Genomic DNA, 16,968 nt, shown 5'->3' on the forward strand with positions numbered 1-16,968 from the left:
AACTGGAAGCGTTCTGAAACAATATCCACCATTTTTAACATGCATCATGCTTTTCCACTGTGGGAGCCGTCAGATCCTGATGATTGGGACACCAGTAGATGGAGATGTTGAGAGGTTGACAGGAACTGCATTGAGACAGGGACACCAGCAGATGGAGATGGTGAGAGGACAGTAACTGCAGCGAGACAGGGACACCAGCAGATGGAGATGGTGAGAGGGGACAGTAGCTGCAGTGACACAGGGACAGCAGTAGATGGTGATGGTGAGCGGGGTGCCAGTAACTGCAGTGAGACAGGGACACCAACAGATGGAGATGGTGAGCTATTGCTGATGGAAGATTCAGTGTTCCTGACAGTCTGAAAGTTTCAAAATGTTTGAGGAATTTACTTTCTGTGAACTTGAAATGCTGAATAAAATAATTTCAATACGATTGTTGTTAAATGGCTATTTTCCTACTATGTAAACACTTGTAACATTAAACTGGTGCCTGTTTGGAAAATTATTTTCAGTGATTAAAGATAATGCATAAACCACACAACAGCATAAAAAAAACTCAACAATCATTACAAATAAAAACTCTCTAAATAAGTTGTGTTGGATTCTTCATCACTAACATTATGACATCTCTCTCTCTCACTCTCAATTCTTTCTTTATGCTGGTGTTTTCTGTACAATAACTCAAAGAAATTGAAGTTTTGATCCGATTTTCTTCTGTAAGTTAATATTGAATCTGCTTTCAGAAACCTGCCAAAATGTAAATTCCAGATCAGAGCAACTCCCTGCCTATTTATTTCTCCCCTCTGCTAGTGTAAAGAGTCTCTCCTCATGTCTCCAAACTGAGGGAAAGAATTTGAATACAATTAATTTCTCCAGGGCAGCAGCTGCAGAGGGACAGGAACCTCCTGAATGTGGACATGTGATGAACAAAGTGAAATTGAAATTCCGAATAAAAACTGCCCTTTTATACTGGAGTCAAACTGGCCTCTCCAACAAAATCTCACTGCCAGAATTTCAAGAGAACTGCAGAGAGTCATTTTCTGAACGTTCTGTTAACTGGAGGTGAATAGTGAAAGACGTTTAATGCAATTATTGCTAAATAGTCATTATCCAAACCGGCCCCTTCAGGTTTTAATTTACAGCAGATTTTCTGCTCTTTTGAAGAGGTTTTTGGGAGAGAGAGAGAGAGACAGACAGACAGACAGACCGGTTTCTGTCTGGAATGGTCCATTTGGGATATCGCTGGAATATCCCTCTCTCCCCCTTTTCCTGTTTACACCGAGACTCCCCTTGGACTGTCGCATACCTGGGAGGCAGTGTACAGATGGAGAAAGCTGAGAGATGGTTGGATGAGCTGTATTTTGGATGGACTGGCTGTTTTGAGTGACAGATTCTGGGATATATTAGGACCTCATCAGCCTCAATTCTTTCTTTCCATGCAGCTGGTTTGTGAATGTGAGTTCCTGTGTCTCAGTCTCTGTGTCCAGGTGAATTGCAAGCTAATTACAGTGTGTGTGTGTGTGTGTGTGTGTGTGTATATGTGTGTGTGTGTGTGTTTGTGTGTGAGAGAGAGAGAGATGGAGAGAAAAAGCGAGAGAGAGAGGGAGAGAGTCCAGTCTGAATCCAGCTTTCTCTGTCCCAGTCCTGACCCTTTTCTCCAATTCCCACCCCATTGCCTCTTTCCAGGATCTTTTCCCCATGGACGAGCTGTTCGAGGGAAAGTGCTGGAGTCCAACGATGGAGCGCAGACCGTGTGGGATAGTAAGTATCACATTTTATAATCTCTCTCTGCCTTTCTCCCACCTTCTGACTCAGTCTCTCTCACTCAATCTCTTTCTCTCTCACACCCAGTCTCTCTCTCCCAATCTCTCTCCCTCAATCGCTTTCTCAATCTCTCTCTCAAGCTTTCTCTATCTCTGTGTGTCTAATTGTCTCTATCTCTCTCTCTGTTTCTCTCTATGTCCCTCTCTCTCTCTCTCTCACTGTTTTTCTCTCTGTCTCTGTTTCTCTCACTCCCTGTTCCTCAATGTCTCTCTCTCTATCTCTCTATCCGTGCTTCTCTCTCCCTGTATTCTCTCTCTCTCTGTTTTTTCTTTCTCTATCTATTTCCCTCTCTCTCTCTCTCTGTTGTTATCTCTCTCGTGTTCTCTCTCACTCTCTCTGTTACTCAAACTCTCTCTCCCTCACTTTGTGTTTCTCTCTATGTTTCTCTCCCTCTCTATTTCAATGTCTCCCTGTTTTTTTTCTCTCTCTCTATTTCATTTTTTCTGTTTCTCTCTCTCCCTCTGTTCCTCAATCTCTCTCTCTCTCCGTTTCTCTCTCAGTTTCTCTCAATGTCTTATTTTTTCTCTCTCTCTCTCTGTTTCTCTCTCTCTCTTCCTCTGTTTCTCTCTCTCTCTCCCTGACTTTGTGGTTCTCTCAGAGTGATTGTGCGTCTTTCTGTCACAATGGTTTTCTCTATGCTTCTCTCTCTCTCTCTCTTTCGCTTTCTCTCTCTCTATCTCTCTCTCTCTCCGTCTTTTCTCTATTCCCCTGCATTTCTGTTTTTAGTCTATTTCTGACTTTGTCTTTTCACTATTTCTCTGACTTTCTGTATTTTCTCCCTGTTTCTTTGTCTCTTTCTGTCGTTTCTCTCTTTCTTTTTCTTGCTCTTTCTTTGTCTCTTTCTGCCGTTTCTCTATTTCTCTGACTTTCTGTCTTTTCTCTATTTCTGACATTCTGTGTTTTCTCTATTTCTGGCTTTATCTTTTCTCTGTTTGTCTGACTTTCACCCTCTTTTCTGTTTTTCTGTCTCTTTCTGTCTTTTCTCTCTTTCTCTTTCTTTGTTTCTTTCAGTCCTTCCGGTTTCTTCAACTCTATTTCTGACTTTCATTTTCTCTTTCTTTTCCTAACGCTACCCCTTCCCCGCAATTTATCACCCCTGCAATTATATGACCCTCCACAATTTATATCTTCCCGACAATTTATATCTCCCCCGCAATTTTTATATCCCCCCGCAATTTATACCCCCCGCAATTTATACCCCCCACAATTTATATCACCCTGTAATTTATTCATGCCCGTGACTAGCACCCCCCCACCCACCATGTAAATACACCTGGTCTACAGACCCCTATCTGATATCCCCATGTTAACCGACCCCCAGCTAATACCCTTCCTTTGAACAGGCTGCCATCTAAATACACCTCCTGTGAACTGACCCCCATCCAATACGCTTGATGTGAACAGGCTTCCATCTAAATACCCCCAGGAACAGGCGCCCCTCTAAACACCCCTCCTGTGAACAGACTCCCATCTAAATACCCCCAGGAACAGGCTTCTATCTAAATACCCCCTGTTTCCTTCAATTATTTATTTTAAAGTAAGTTTTTCCTCAATACCCAGCAACCACCTAGACGGTATTTCCAGTTACTGTTTTTGAAAATTATGTATGTTTATATCCTTTTAAACTCATGTAAATTTCCTTTTGAGTGCTTGGAATAGCAACTCATATTAATTTATTTATTATTGATTTAAATGTCATAATCAATTATTTCCATGTTTCGTGGTTTCCGATGAATTTATCAGAGACAGTAATTTTGATTTAGAGATACAGCACTGAAACAGGCCCTTCGGCCCACCAAGTCTGTGCTGACCATTAACCACCCATTTATACTAATTCTACAGTAACCCCATATTCCTACCACATCCTCACCTGTCCTTATATTCCCCTACCACCTACCTGCACTAGTGGCAATTTATAATGGCCGATTCACCTATCAACCTGCAGGTCTTTTGGCTGTGGGAGGAAACCGGAGCACCCGGAGGAAACCCACGCAGACCTTGCAAACTCCACACAGGCAGTAGCCAGAATTGAAGCCGGGTCGCTGGAGCTGTGAGGCTGCGGTGCTAACCCTGCGCCACTGTGTCTAAAGTTGCTGCAGAAGCTGACTGCAAATAATTACAAAGACTTTCTCTCGAAAGATAATAAATGGAAACAAATATACGAAGGAATTAACGCCAATTCCTGACTTTATAAAAAAGAAGGCCAAACATTCAGATCAAAATATCACCATGCTGTCATAAATGTTGCAAAAGTCTTAAAGTGCTGGAGTTGATTGATTTCTGTGACCATATGGTCCACTTATTTCGAGAAACAATGAACACAAGGTCCATTCCGCTTGGAGCGAAATTAGTTCATTCAATCCAGGGTTGTGATAATTTAGAAAGAGGAATTATCACAACAACCAATATATTTATATGTATAATTTTATATATATATATACAAAATACCATGCAGCAAATTGTTAAGTTGTGAGCGGAAAGGGTTAACTCTACCAGTTTTAAAGTGGTGAAGCAAAAGTTCTCCGGATGTAATGACATCCCACCTCTCTTGTTAAAAGCAAAGGACAAGGAAACACATAGTCAACTAATTCAAACTACTTTTGAACGAGGAAGAATCCTTAAGGGACAACATGCTTTTTCCTTGAAAAAGCCACTCTGAGTCATCCTTGACCTGAGCACCACGGAGGCATCACGCAATCCTGGAGCCTCGTTTGCGGCCACAGAAACGTCTGTTTGCTCGCCTAACAATTGAATCTCCTATCACGATGGATCTCCCAGTCTTTTCCTGCCCTGCTGTGCAGCAGAGCCATCCATTGTGCCACAAACTTGGCTGTTGCTGCTTTTCCCTGAGAGGCCATCCCCCAACAATATCCAAAGTGGTTTATCAGTTTGGGAGGGGGATGGCCACAAGAGACTCCTGCACTACCTGCAGGCGCCGACTACTACTGCTGGACAGCCATCCCTTTTCTGCACGTGCAGCCATTACCAGCGGCGTGACCGCGTGCTATCCATGGTGTCCTCAGCACCGTGGTCGTCACTGGATACAGGGGTGCGGTGCTTGAGGATTGGAGAATTGCTAACGTTCTGCCTCTGATTAAAATGGGAGCGAAGAATAGACTGAATAATTACAGGCCATCCAGTCGAAACTCAGCACTGGTAAAATTATTGGAATCTATTCAGAGAGACAGGATAAACTGTCAGTTAGAAAGGCACAGGTTAATCAAGGATATTCAGGATGGATTTGTTCAGGGAAGATCTTGCTTGACCAACTTGATCACATTTTTTGAACAATAACAAGGAAGATAGATGAGGGCAGAGCAGCTGATGTGGTCAACATAGAATTCAGCAAGGTTTTTTGCATGGCAGACGGGATAAAAAAAAAATCCCCATGGGATTCAGGGAAATGCTGCAAGGTGGATACAAAATTGCCTTGGTGGCAGGAAACAAAGGGTAATTTTTGACGGGTGTTTTAGTGAATGGAGGCTGTTTGCAGTGGTGTTCCGCAGGACTAAGTACTGGGACCCTGTTTTTTGTGGTATATAATAACGATTTGGACTTAATGTAGGGGGCATGATCAAGAAGTTTGCAGAGCAGACGAAGATTGACTGTTTGGTAGATAGCAAGGAGCATATCTGGAGGCTGCAGGTAGATACTGATGGTCTGGTCAGATGGGGGGGACAAATGGAATTCCAGCCAGAGAAGTGTGAGGTGATGCATTTTGGGACGTCATACAAGGGAAAGGAGTACATGATAAATGAGAAAATACTGAGAAGTGTACAGGAAGTGAGGGATCTTGGAGTCAATGTCCACAGATCCCTGAAGGTAGCAGGCAGGTCGATAGATGGTTCAGAAGGCAGACATAATCCTTTCCTTTATTAGCTATGAAAAAGAATAGAAGAGGAGGGAAGTTATGCTGGAACTGTATAACTCGTTGGTTAAGCCATAACTTGAGTACTGTGTGCAGTTCCAGTCACTTCATGACTGAAAGAATCTAATTGCACTCGAGAAGGTACAGAGGAGATTTACGAGTATGTTGCCAGGACTGGAAAAATGCAGGTAGGAGGAAAGATTGGATATGCTGTGGTTATTCTCCTTGGAACAGAGAAGGCTGAGTGGAGATCTGACTGAAATGTACAAAACCTTGAGGAGCCTGGATCGAGTGGAAATGAAGTATGTATTTGCCTTAGCAGAGAGGTCAGTGACGAGGGGGCATAGCTTTAAACTTATTGCTAGAAAAATGGAAGGGAGATGAGGAAAATCTTTTTTCATCCAGAGGTGGGTAGGGATCTGGACCTCATTGCCTGAAAGGGTAGTTGAGGCAGACTCTCAACTCATTGAAAAGGAGCCTGGATATGCACATAAGATACCACAATCTGAAGGGCTAAGAACTAAATGTTGGAAGGTGGGATTGGAATAGGTGGATCCTTTTCTGGCTGGCACAGACACTATGGGACAATGTGGCCTCTTACTGTGCCTGAAACATTTTATGTTTCGATGATTCGATGGTTCTTGGAAGCTTAAAATACTAAATTATTCCTCTTTTCTGCTGATATTCATCCCATGTTGCTGAGCAATCTTTTACCTCGTAATTCAAATAACATCTTATTCATATGTCTTGCGGATCTGTGTCTGGTTGCTCCCCTTATGTATTCTCTTTCTTGAATGAAAAAAGTTGGTCAGCCTAATCAGAGCAAGATTCCAGTCAACTTCACAACCAGTTATAAAAGCAAAATACTGCGGATGCTGGAAATCTGAAATAAAAACAAGAAATGCTGGAACCTCTCAGCAGGTCTGGCAGCATCTGTGGAAAGAAAAGCAGAGTTAACGTTTCGGGTCAGTGATCCTTCATCGGAACTGACTGGTAGTTGAGGCAGAGACTCTCAACTCATTGAAAAGGAGTCTGGATATGCACATCAGATACCACAATCTGCACGGCTAAGAGCTAAATGTTGGAAGGTGGGATTGGAACGACATCATTTCCAATGAAGGGTCACTGACCCGAAATGTTAACTCTGCTTCTCATTCCACAGATGCTGTCAGACCTGCTGAGTGGTTCCAGCATTTCCTGTTTTCACAACCAGTTATTTCGTTTTAGCCCTTTTCAACGTCTGGCCACAAGTTGCACCTTGTGTATTTTGGGGTTTTGAGCCTTAGAAAACGTTTATTTAAACATTTTCTGTTCTGAATTTTACAATTTATTACAATGGGGTCCTCAGTTGTGCCTGAACTAATAAGTTACAAATAACGGTTACTTATGAATGCAGTATAATTCATTGAACAAGATGCTATAAATACTTAACAAAAAAGCTCTGAAGACAACGTGGAAGTTTCTTATCCTTCGAGGCCAGGATTCCTTGAATGTTCTCTGCACAGGCCGTCCCTTTGTTCTCCTGTCTCTGAATGGGCATTACGTTGAACTGTGTTTCAAAATAATTACACCACAGACACCATTGTGCACTGTACCAGCAAAGACTTTGGGTTTCCATCTTTTGGGCTTCCGATTCCTTCTTCTGAAATCCTTTGAATTCCCTCTTGCACGAGATTAACATAAGGTTCATCTGCTGTCTCGGCACCACTGTAATTACAGTGATGTACACTGAAAGCATGTTCATCGCTTATTTCCTCGGCTCCCAGAGTTAACATTTCATTGTGTGAACAAATAATACATCCTTGTAGATACAAAGCAGTTGTACATCAATGTTTCAGCTTCTTATCAACCATGTCAACTATCGTAAACAATTCACCTCAAAATTCCCAAGATGTCAAAGCAATTAATAATAAATGTTTCGAGTGGAATATCAGGAAGATAATGCATTTTTTCAAAATAAATGTTTGCTTCTACAGCTTTAGTTAATTGATCAAGTTAGTTCAACATACTTATTAAACGGCACGGTTCTTGTTTAATGATAGGTGTCATATCCAGTTCAAGCTTCTTTCACATCAGTTCCTTTAGGGAGCATAATCACTCTCGCCTGACCCCTTTACGAAGGTCCTCTCTTTCCATTTTCTCACTGCTCTTCCGCTTTTTTGATTCCTGATAACGTACCTCCGGTCCTCCCAGTGTCTCCTTTCGCCGCCCACTACACCCCCCCCCCCTAATTTCCTTCCGCTCCTCCTATTCTCGACGCCGTCTTCAGCTCTAGTGTTTGTATTCACTCCTACAGTCCATTTTCTTCTGGACCTTCAGTGGTCACCTCTTGTCCATTAACCATTTGTCTTTAAGCTGGTCTCAGTTGCTTTGTTTATTAATTAATTTAATAACAGATGTAACTACATATTTCACTGCATTTTTAACTGCTCTCTAAACTCGGACTGAGTGACCACATAAATAAATGTGTTTGTACAGCAACTTAAATTCCGCAGCATATATGCGACATCTTCAAATATATCAAAAGATTCACCATCTAAGAGATCATCATCAGCAAAGATATATAAAATATACACCAGCCACAGAAATATGAAACTGCCAGATATGCTGAAGAGTAAAATCATAGACTTCCTTCTTCTCTCCATTTCAGAATCACTGTGATTATCTTTCTTGCTCTGACCCCTCAGTCTCTGACGAACTCGACTGGTCACTAAAATGTGTCTGAACGTCAGAGCGTTCAGCAACAGAATTAAAATGAATGGTAATAATGGTGTTAAAACTTTTTCAAACATTCTAAATCCAATCCATCGAGGGTCAGTAAAATAGCTTGGCTTATTAGAACAGCACCATTCCACATTGTCGGCTACCCATTTAGGTTTATATCTAAAGTAGGTGGGAAAATTTTTCAGACAGAACAGAATGCCAGTTGTTGATAGAACCACAGTCGCAGTTTTCTTGGTGCAATATTTTGATTTCAGCTTTGGGCAACAAATGGCGACAAATCGATCAAATGTGAAAGCGATGGTGAACCAGACGGAACAGTCGATGGCTGCACGGGTCAGGACGTAACGAGAGCGACACATAGAGGTGAGGTCCAGGAAATTTAATGGGAAATAAAGGTTATTGATTTTCCGGAGTATGATCTCAGTGATAATGACCAGTAGATCCGTCGTTGACATGGCCAGCAGGTAGTGGGTGGTGCAGGTGGAGAGTCCGCAATTTCCCTTGGACAGGATCACAATTGAGACTAAATTAACTGTAAAGGAGAAAAGGGAGAAGTGGCTGCAAATTACGGAAAAAAATATTCTTCGTTTCTCAACCCAGGCAGGAAGGATTTTAGCACCAAAACCGTATGGGTTCGGATCGTGTCAGATCGGGTCCATGACCCCAACCTGCCTCCAACCCCAGCACGTCCAGATTTAACAAACCCTGGAGGGAAAGGTCCAGCACCCCGCTCACCGGATGCTGATCAACCAGTTAAATGTAGCAATGAGGAGCCAAAAAACGAGTAGACTGGAGAACTGTACCGAGTCTCCAACCACTCCCAATGCAGGAACCCATCCCGGCCTCGAATTACTCCCTCGGGTCGGAGAAATTCCACCCTGACTCGAACCAGTCCCTCGGATAGGAGGCACCCATACGTCTTGGACAACTCTCTCTGATGTATAAATGAGCTAAAGTGAAAAGGGAGTTTCATGAGTCAATGCAAATGTGATGAAAGTACGGACTTTCATTTCGACAGGAATTTCATTAAAAGATAAATGTTATAATAACCTATTATAAAGGTGGTGATAGAACACATAAATAATGTGTGCTCTTCTGGACTACACATGATAAAAATATACAGAGAAACCTGCAGGTTCACATATTCTTCACAAAAATAATACCTTAACTGAAAGATTATAGTTATTGGGATATGTCGTGGCTCCATCTGTCGTTCAGAGAAGGTTGTGTGTTGAACTAATAGAGGACTTTAAAATTATATAGGGGTGATGGAGGGAAAACGCAGACCTGATATTTCCACCTTTGCTGGTGACCAGTTCTCCACTTCCTGAAAATAAGACGATCATCAATAAATGCACGATGGAATTCAAGAGAGACCTGTTTACTCAGAGTGATGAGAACGTGCAATTGAGACCTCTTGGAGTAGTTGCAATGGGAAAAAAATAAGAAGAAGCGAAGTTAGTACATGATGGAGACAGGATTGGAAGGATATGCTAATCGGATAAATGAGCTGAAATGAAGAGAGGCGAGTGCAGAGCAGGAAGACAGTCATAATCTAGTTATGCCGAATGCCCAGTTTCTGTGCTTGAAAATCAGTAACTTGTCTATTAATATGTCATAGTCATCAGTGTTGTTTTCGTAATATTGAAGAGGATTATTTATTATTGCAGTGCACTTATGACCAAAGGCTTCTCAGGACCGTGATCTGGAAGGAAATTAATCAGCACCTAATAGTGCTGTCAACAATTCTACTTCGAGTAAGAGTAAGATGGCGACCCGCAGATTCCTAACATCAGAGAAGCCTCAAAGGGAGTTTCGTCTATACTTTGGATGCTCTCTATAACCGTGCAATTCCGTTCAACAATTACAGATACTCCAGTAAATACATGGTCCCTAGAGTTACGTGGTCCACACCAGTTAGTCAGACACAATAAATGCAATTCTAGAGTGACAGAGACTCCCAGGTATACATGATCGCTGAGGTCAGGTGCTCCACTCCAGTTAGTGCACACACACTGTATAATTCTACACTAACAGATAATTCCAGTAATCCTTCCCCTCTGCGATGTTCCTGCTTTGAGCTGTGATTCTACAGAACACAACATTCCACATAATTCAATAACTTTACAATGCAGAGTGCCTTGAGCTGGAAACAGTTGAGACAACAGATTAAAATTGCACCAGTAATTCAGGAAATCAATGCAATTATATTATTGAATGTGTGTCTGTGTAACTGTAATCATTCGATCTCATGTACTATGATTATTCCCATGGTAATGGAAGAAACCAGTTCATACACAGATTTGCAAAACTTCATTGGTTACAGAAACTTACCAGGAACGCCAATTATAGCAAGGATCACATAGAATATGTTCCTGACCCATTTAATTGGTTGGTGCATTTTCTGCTTGGAGTGATCAGTCTGTTCATGCTGCAGTTAATATCTCTGAAATGAATTCTGACGTGACCCATTCCCAGTGCATTACCTTTATACACGCCCGGAGCTCCATGGGAATACTGAGGTTGCAAAATTATTCAAATAGTTTTTCTTAATCTTTGAACAAACAGATTACGACAGCTGCGTTAATTCCCTGTTGATGGAATATATTTTGCACTAAGATTGACTTGGACCAAGCCCCACCCGTACTGGACAAATCTGATCACAATAAGCAACTAATCGTAACTAGAAGCTGTGTTAAACAGAAATCAAGGAAGTCCTGCAAAAATCATGAGTCCCATCTTTCGATCTCAAGTAGTTTTCGTGATGGCCTTAACTCAGCATGATTATTCAGAAATTAAATTCCTAACGTCAGAGAAGCCCCTAACGGATGTTCGTCTATAATTTGGATGCTCTCTTTAACTGTGCAATTCCGTTCAACAATTCATATATTCAAACAAAAGGGAGTATTGAATGGTTGCAACACAGCAGTTGGCCATTTGGTCTGTCTTGTCTGTGTCGGCTCTCTGCACGGTCAGCTCAGCAAATCTGATTCCCACATCTCCTCATCACTAACCTGCATTGTTTTTCTCTTCAGTTGTTTATTCAGTTCGCTTCTGATGGAATCTGTCTTCGCCACACTCTCAGGCAGCTCATTTCATATCCTAAACACGTGCATACGTTTTCCCTCATGTCGCCATTGATTCTATTGCCAATCCCGTAAACCTGTGTCCTTTGGTTTTCGCCAGGTTTGCCAATGAGAGCAGTTTCTCTCTATCTACTCTGTTTAAACAGCCCATGGTTTGGAACAACTGTATCAAACTCTCTCTCAATTTCCTCTTCAAGGAGAACAACCCCGAATCTTTAATCTGTCGGCATAAACATCTGTCACCCCTGGAATTTTCTTTTGAACATTTTCCACACCCGCTCTAAAGCCGATACATTGTTCCTCAAAGTGTGGTGCCTCGAACCCGACACAATGGCAGGATTTTCAAAATTGTTCTCTCCCTCACACGATCCGAGCTACTCCGTTTCCCTTTTCAACTTCTTTATCCGATACATCGATGATTGTGGCTGTGTCAAACCCTTGTTCACATCGAGCACGAAAATGTAATCAAATTTGCATTTAAATATCTGTACCTCCCTCGCCTGAAAATGACTCCTCACTTCTCCTCCACGAATTCCCTCCCTCAATATAAGTGGACAGACTTTGCATCAATATTTACAATGCCAACAACTTCCACAGTTATCTTGACTCATCGCATCTATGCGGTTTCTTCATCCAGTCATTCCCACTCCCCCCGATTCAATCCCCATAGCCCTGCAAGTTTATTTCTTTCACGTTGCCGTAAAATTTCAATTTGAAGTGATTGATTGTCTCTGTTTTCATCACCCTTGTGGGCAGCAGGATCCAGATCATTACCACCCGCTGTGTAAAAGAAACTTCCTTATCATATTTAGCCTGTATCTCTTGCTCAAAGCCTTCAATCTGTGTCCTCTCGTCCTTGTACCACGAGTTGCTGGGAAAGGTCTTTCTTTCTCTAACTTATCTAAACCTGTCATTACCGTGTACGCTTCCATTAAATGTCCCCTCAACTTCCTTTGTTCGAAGGAGAACAGCCCAGCTTTTCCAACCTTACCTTATAACTAAAATCCTCCCTCCTCTGGTAAATCTCCTCTGCATCATCTCAAAAACCGTCACATTCTTCCTAAAGTGTAGTGATCATAATTGGACACAACACTTCAGTTGGAACCTAAAAAAGAGCTTTATACATGTTCAGCATAACATCCCTACTTTTGTACTCAATGCCTTTGTTTATGAAGCCCAACATCCCATATGCTTTACTAATCACTCTCTCAATATGTTCTGCACCTTCAAAGATCGATGCAGATGCACCCCCAGGTCTTTATTTTCCCCCACAATCATTAGAACTGTGTCATTAAGTACATATTGACTCTCCCTATTCCACCTGCCAAAATGCATCAACCAACACTTGTCTGTATTGTATTCCATCTGTCACCAGTCTGCCCATTCTGCCAGCCTATCTATGTCCTGCTGTAGGTGGTTCATATCACCCTCTCTGTTTACCACCTCTCCAAGTTTGGCGTCATCTGGAGATTTTGAGATTCTACTCTGTATTCTAAGATCCAAAGAATTTATATAGATCAAAACAGGAAAGCATTGCTGCCCCTCCGACCCTTGGGGAACACCACTGCCTACCCCCCTCCAGTCTGAAAAACAATCATTTAGTATGATTCGGTGTTTACTGCCCTGAAGCCAATTTTTGATTCAATTGAACACTGACCCTCCTGTTCCGTGAACCTCTATTTTGTTCACCAACCTTTATGTGGTGCGTTATTAAAAGCTTTCTTCAAATCCAAACAAAACAATATCCAACACATTCCCTTCATCAACCTTCTCTGTTATTTAATCCAAAAAGTAATTAGGTTAGTCAAGTAAAATCTGCATTTTACAGATTTGTTTCGGCCATCCTTAGTACTTCGAACCTCTCCAAGTGTGTGTAGATATTTCCTCTGATTATTGTTTCTAAAACCTTACCCATCACTGATGTTAAACTAACTGGCCTGTAGTTGCGAGGACTGTCTTTACACACTGTCTTGAAAGCATTTGGCACTTTTCAATCCTCTGGCAACCCCCTCCCCGCCGCCCCCCACCCCAGATGCAGGGAAGGATTGAAGATTATAGTAAGCCCTTCCATTACCACAATGCCCGCTTCCAATGGCAGACTGGGAATCTAGTCATTTAGATCAGGTGTCTTATCGACCCTAAGCTTAGCCAACCTTTGTGGCACCTCTCCCTCTCAATGTTTATCCTATCCATTGCTTCTAATCCCCCTGTTTCTGCAGACATTTTGTCAGTTTCCACTTCCTGAGTGAACACTGATATTATGTATTGATTAGGAAATCTAAGTATATATTATGTATGTGTATACTTCATAGTAGACCACAGAAAACTTAGTTCTTGCACTATAAATACACATATGACTGCTTTCATAATCTTCACAAAGAATCAGAGCTGGTAGTTCATGCATCCGTAATCGACTGGTGTAACTGCAATATCCTTCTGTTAAAGACTGGTTTAATGAAATGTTTATCCCGGCTTCTTCAGTAATGCTTTGGTCCAATCTTACCTTCCAGTCACATCAGTCCTCTGTTGTACCTTCCACTCCTGTCGGTACTGTGCAGCTGTGATGTGAACTTCACCTTGAACAGACTCCTCTAACTCACTATCCTTCCCACGTGGGATGATAATCTCTGAGTTGCTGCGTGCTGAAGACTGAGGGGGAGACGGTACATATTGTTGTTGCTGGTCGGGCTTGCCATTCTCTGAAGGGCCGAACCAGTGAAATCAGAAAAAAGGATGAACGAATGGAAAACATTGGGCAGGTTCTAGAGCTTGTCCCTTCTGGGAGTGGTGAGGCATCCAAAACTCGGGTAGCTTCCAGAAAGAGATTCGCTAGCAGAATAAATAGAAGAGAAGAGAGCCAATCACAATTCAGATGTGTTTGAACGGTCATGTACTTCATTGTCGATGTGTTATCTTTGGAGAGGTGTTCAGTTGATGAGTCACAGGTCATCAAAATGTGTAAGTTCGAGTTGTGACGTGGGTCAGTTTGTATGAACTAATTGAGTTTGTAGGCAAGGAGGTCAATTTATGAAAACTATAAGTTTATGGTTAGCGGGCCACTAGTTGGTTTATGCTTCATTCTCTGGCTGTTGTTTGCATTTCTTGTCTTGATCTTGAAGAAATGCAGAAATACTGGACGGGTGTACTGTTCCAAGTTGAGAAAGCACATATTGCATCAGTTGGAGCCATTGGCACAGTTTATGCAGTAGGATCTGAAAGTTCATGTCGGCATTATGGTGCACGTATAACCAATGTCTGCCCAGTATTCAAAAGAGAATGATGATATCACTGTGTAAATGTCGCCTGCACCGTGTAGAATTCCACAACAGAGGTAAAAACCAGGACTTATCAATGGAGGGAGATATTAATGTATCAAATCACGTATTTCAGTCTTCAGCATTCATCATCTCTATAACTGTAATTATGGATTTTGTTATGCACAGGTCGAGGGACATGTGACTGCTTTAGTGCAGCCGATTAACTGTGCAATATTGACCAGCAGAGGGAGGCATTATTATAATCATGGTTCAGTACAGAATCCGCAAGCAGATGTGGACATTATTGAATCAATGTAAACATTGCGCTGTGCAGTTTTCACCAGTCTGGCAGTCAGTCAACTTGTATCCGGGAAAGTTAGAATTTCTGTCTGCATTACATCTGGTTAAGCTTATTTTCATGTATATCTTTATATATCTATGAAAGATGAAAATCTTTCGCTGAACATGTTTATTTAGTGACTGTAATGAATGTCAATTTTCATGGGGCCCAATCGAATTTCTTTGCGATGAATCAGAGTTTCATTGTTATGTTATTCTCCCCAAACGTCATCAGCTTGGGGACAGAGAAGTATCAGCCGCTCTTTTGGGAGGGAAAGAATGGATCAACGTCTGACAAGATTAGTTTGGAAGAGTATGATCTGCAAGCTTCAATATGTATTGTCAAACGACCATATACCATCTTTTGAAATTAGGATATATATATTGCAGTTCTGGGTTGTACTATATCAGACTCGCTAATGCTGGTGTTCCTGGTGAGTTTCGATGTACAAATATTGATGCCTCTAAATGTTCATCGAAATATAGACGGTTCTGGATTGTGTATCGATATTTCCGGGTATTCCATGGAATTGACAGTATTTGATCAGGATCTCTGCGATTCTGGATGTACCTTCGAGGGAGGGGTGGGGGGAATGTGAATATCAAAGAATTTACAGATCAAGCATCTGACTGCATCTGTCGAACCCATTTCCCACACTTATGCCGTCACCCCTAGTTTTCCAGCTACCAGAAAAGTAATCACATTAAACACTTTATTTGCCACCTCCGCCCCCTCCACCCCCAGAATAAAGGATACCAAGCCTTAAACAACAAAACTAATTACTTTTAATAAACTAAATCTTAAACAATAATGAAACAAATCTATAGATGAAAAGATTTTATAACTTCTTAGTCTTCCTAATTCTAATGCACGCACACATATATATTCAAACACCAGTTAACAGGGGAAAAAGGCTTTTCTCTTTCCAACTGTTGCTTGAGAATAATAAAATAACTGGGTCATAAAATTCTGGTCGGATATTCCCGGGTCGGTGAGGTGTTCCAGAGTCCAATCGTGGGATGCCACTTAAAATGTCTCCAGGCAGGTTTAATGGACAGTCTGTGATGGTTTGGGGTTCAAGGCAATTCGTCTGCAGCAGGCGTCACACAGATCTTTCAGCAAAGGGTGTAGCAACAGGCCTACTTGGAGTTTGAAGTAGCTGTCTAGCAATATAAGCTTTCTTGAGCTTTCTGCATTTCCTAAAATATAAGAGGCAACAGGAATCACTCTTGAGGCAGAGATTTTTCAGAGACAGGATGGAATATAATTCTGTTCCTTTAACAATGCAGGGCTTCCTTTCTGCAAAGTAGTTTTACACCACAGAATGTAGCAACTCCTCTTTTCCTCAGCCTTTTCTCTCTGCAGGGCTCTTTTCCTCTCTCCAAGCAGACCACAACCACACCTCAAATGTAGGATTTATTTTCCAAGAGAGGCAAATACCATTTTTCAGATAATAGCTCTGTTCCCTCATCTGCAAACATAGGTCCCTGCCAGCTCACAGCAATACTGCTCAGCTCACTGATCTCTCACCGTGCAAAGTGAAACTAAAACCCAAACAATAAGTAATGTGGCGTTCATAAATCTTCCTGTCATTTCCCTATTGAGATGCTTGGCATCAGGTGCCGGCAGTCTGAACTCAGTTCCAACACCAAGTTTCAGCATTCAATGTTCACAGAAAATCCGTTTGCTCAAACATTTAAAAGCACACAGAATTGTTAGCTTTCAATACAAAATAATAAAGGTCTTGTGACAATACTATATTTGCTGCTAGACCACGAGCTTCCTATTACTTGCCATTTTACTTCACCGCCCTGCTCTCACGCCCAAATATCTGTCCTTGGCCTCCTGCAGTGTTCCAGTGAAGCTCAACAC

The sequence above is a fragment of the Heterodontus francisci genome, unplaced genomic scaffold (assembly GCF_036365525.1).
Source record: "Heterodontus francisci isolate sHetFra1 unplaced genomic scaffold, sHetFra1.hap1 HAP1_SCAFFOLD_54, whole genome shotgun sequence".
In the NCBI taxonomy this organism is placed as follows: Eukaryota; Metazoa; Chordata; class Chondrichthyes; order Heterodontiformes; family Heterodontidae; genus Heterodontus; species Heterodontus francisci.